The sequence below is a fragment of the Choristoneura fumiferana genome, chromosome 30 (genome assembly GCF_025370935.1).
Source record: "Choristoneura fumiferana chromosome 30, NRCan_CFum_1, whole genome shotgun sequence".
NCBI classification, from domain to species: Eukaryota; Metazoa; Arthropoda; class Insecta; order Lepidoptera; family Tortricidae; genus Choristoneura; species Choristoneura fumiferana.
In genome coordinates this window covers 1,316,682-1,320,650 of record NC_133501.1, presented here as the reverse complement: position 1 = coordinate 1,320,650, position 3,969 = coordinate 1,316,682, and the positions used below count along the sequence as shown (strand labels likewise).

General features: G+C 38.1%; 1 protein-coding gene across 1 annotated transcript in view; it reads right to left on the bottom strand.

Annotated features, from left to right (window-relative positions):
• Positions 1 to 3,969, bottom strand: part of LOC141444881 (zinc finger protein 711-like) — a 33,265-nt gene that overhangs the window by 12,497 nt on the left and 16,799 nt on the right. The gene's annotated exons all lie outside the window — the stretch shown is intronic.

Here is a 3,969-nt window from a genome sequence, read left to right as displayed (position 1 = left end):
CATTTATTTAATCCTGATACACTTGGCTAAATGTTAACGAACAGTTTCAATTTCATCGCTGTGTCTTGATGTACATACCAATGAGCCACTGACAAGTCTTACGTAATAATTGACAAGTTACTGCAATGGAGCCTTCAGGCAATGAGTCCAGTGAAATATGGGCAGATAGTTGGTATTTTGCTGTCGATTACCGACATTGCGTAGGACGTAGTGTATTTATGACAACTTTCTTTTTCCGAATGTCCCATCTACTATTTCCGACTCATTTAATTCTTCATTACGCTCACGCGATGTACAAATCTTCTGATTTGACGTAACTGCATCACTTAGGGTTCAAAGTGAGGTTTCCTCAAAAGTGATGTATGAGATTGCGTAACCGAAATGAGTGTTTCATGAATTAGGGACACGAGTTTGGGTAAGTTGTGGTTTATATAAAAGGAGTTTGTTTTAGGTTTGAGAGAGATAGACAGAGAGAGAGAACACAAAACACGACACACAGAAAAATACGTTGGAAAGAATGAATAAACAAAAATAACATCGTATAGTAAAACATCATCATCGTAGGCGCGCCGCGCCTGCGCAGCCGGCATAGTGTTAGTGTAGTGTTGTGAAGTATTCAAAATAGTGAATGAGAGTTCTATACTTTCTGCCAACAAACTGCTACGCAGTTTGGCAGAGGTTTATAGTTATAAGTATTTCTGTACTTCTTTTTTTGTTTTTTTATTTGAGTAAATAAATAAAAATAAAAAAAAAAGTTTGGTGACTTATTAAATAATATTCCACTGATGCCAGGTTAGTTGCATGCTTGAGAGCAGCGGTAATATTCTTTCATGAGAACACAATAATGAGTGATATAAATAACTATTTGATCGGTTTAAAAATTATACTTTAATTACTCCAGCAGTTATTGGTCCAAAACTCAAATCTTTTATTTTCCACTAAGTTACAAGCAGTTCATTTTTTTTTACACCTTTAATGAAACTGCACGTTTTCTCTACCTAAAAGAATCTCTCTTTCTTTCTCTCTTGAACATTCATCGCCTAACTCATTCATACTATCGTTACTATCGTACGTTCCAAAAACCACAATCATCTGATATTTTTACCCAATTGCCGTAACAATGAGGATTAAACTTCTGGGAAATAACGATTATTTAAAATGGCACGTTACAATTTGCAGTTAGTTAAATTGGAGAAAGCTTTAAATTTTATTTCCAGTGAACCTCACCATTTTCTTTTTTATAGTATAGGGGAAAACGAGCAGGCGGATCGCCTGATGGTAAGCGATTACCGTCGCCCATGGACACCTGCAACACCAGAAGAGTCACAAGTGCGTTGCCTGCCTTTAAGGTAGGAGTACGCTCTTTTCTTGAAAACTTGAAGGTCATATCGGTCCGGGAATACCGCAGGCGATAGTTCATTCCAGAGTTTTGCTGTGCGAGGTTGGAAATTTCTGGAAAAACGCACATTATAAGACCGCCAACCATCTAAATGGTGAGGATAGAAGTGTTGACGCGTAGGTCGGTGGCGAAAGGATACGGCAGGGATCAACCCGAATAACTCATCGGAGCACTCCCAGTTGTACATGCGATAGGGGATGCACAGTGAAGCTACATCTCTACGCAGCGCCAAAGAGTCAAGTCGATCAGAAACTCGTTGGCAGCCGACTATTCGAGTCACTCTCCGTTGTATGCGGTCCAGAGGGAGAAGCTGGTACTGGGGAGCCCCTGCCCACAGCTGAGAGCAGTATTCCATATGTGGGCGAACCTGCGCCTTATAAAGCTGGAGGCAGTGGACCGAAGTGAAATACTGTCTTTATCTGTTGAGCACGCCTGTCTGTTTATCAGGCCAAGGCACCATCTAAAAGGGAGTATCTCGTTTAGTCTGGTGCCTTGACTAGATTAGAATCAGCTTGCATCACGAAATCATTTATTTTGATCAATAGACAGCTCAATGCGATAACCACAATGACATAACAGTTAAGTGGTTCTTAACCTGGAATAATGAACTCCATATCAAGTGAAACGAATGTCTTTGTTAGGATAAACGATGTTGCAACATAGCTGTTTAGCAGCATCTTATGTGACACTGATCGTCATATTAAGGTAGTGGTGAGTGTTGCAAATATGTTCTAGAATAAGTAAGCAGGCATTTCTTTGATCATACTGCGATTTCAAGTTAAGGTGCGGCCAAACCGCTGCTTAAAAAACGGTAAACGTCACGACTTTTGTTCGGTATAGACCAGAAGTTTACGACACGTCACTGCAATTCCGTATTTTAAGCATCTGTTTAAAAAAATATACCTCGTTGAGTTTCTTGCGGGATTCTTCTCAACAGAGGTTTTTCCGAACCGGTGGTAGTTTTTTTTTGACATTCATAAGTGCTTGTTATAGCCTAAATTGAATAAATATATTTTGACTTTGACTTTGACTTTAAAGCAGCGGTGTGGAGAGCATGCGATAAAAACGGTGCGCATACGGTGCGTCATTGCGATCCCGTGCCGTCACCGTTTTTTAAGCAGCGGTTTCGTCGCAACTTTATACTACAGTCTTTGCAATTATGGATGAGGTTGGCCAAGCTTATCTAAATCATGGATGCGTAAATATCAACAACATAGAGCATCTCAATGCAGAGGACAGTAAGTAACGTCTATGACATCGACATCTATGTCCCTTACAACACTTGACAGATACAAAAACGCACTCGTATCAACCAGATAAAGCAGACGTCTGCACTAGTAAGAAATCACAGTCTTCTCTTGAACTCTGAGACTTGATTTAAATCATCCCGCATATTCTTCCGTCTACTGTGATCATGACTGATTGTGAAATTTTTTATTTTATTTATTATTATCATAACGTACCTACGCCATCAAGCCAATTAATGCGTTAACAGCTGATTCAGTTTACGTCACAACGGCACGCCGCTGTCACCTTGCAAAACGCTCAGAAACAAATGAGTGTCGTGCAACAGGCGTCTGCATCTCACTTGTACCATGTTTAATTTACCCCCAAGTCACGAACACACGAATTAAGACAGTTTGTAGACAATAAAAACACAATGCCTACGTTTCGGGTCGCGGTCAGGTTGTAGCGTAGTTTTACATGCCGGCCTCGAATTTAATGAGCTCGTTGTAATGTATTTTGTATGTATTCAAATGGAATTGACAACTTTCGCAATGGCATTGTCGCTTGACGTATTGCCGTGAAATTGTTTTATGCCAGCACAGATTACTGTTGTGAAGCGGCGTAATGTGGAACGGTGGTGATTTTTCTTCGGGTCTTGTTTTGGGTCGTTGGTAATCGCGACCTTTGCTTTATTATTTGAATGTATTTAACCTACATTAAAGAAGAAAGCTAATGTAATAGTATGTCAAATGTCAGTGTTTGTTTTTTTAAGTAATGTTAATGAAAAAAAAGGAGCGTCTATAAAATGCCTTATACAATGTCATTAGTGTATTAATGGTTTTCTTTATCGATATCAATAACACATTTTATATAAAAATATATAAAATCGTTTTTTTCTACATTATAAATTCAACTGTACTTTGAAATTCGCATACGTTTTTTGTAAAATGAATACATCAATGAAAAGTGTTTTTTAATATTTCCATTTAAAAAATGTTTATCTAACACAATATAAGTTGTAAACATTTGAATTTTTTACTTCTGAAACTGAAACGAGCGCGAGATCGACAGTTAATTTTCTGAGAGAAGAACACTGAGTATAAAATAAGTAATACACATAAGTGATGTCCGTGAAATAATCGAGTCGATAACATTTCATCCAAATAACTGCACGTATACCATGAACGTAACACGCCTAACAGTCTTGTTATTTAATTTGCCCTATTACATACTGTTACATAAAACAAATCAATATAAAACTGTGACATAATAAAACTCCATTAGAAAACTACGTTTTTCAATTTTGCTTCACTCCATATCGTGCTCTGTGAGATTCATCGATC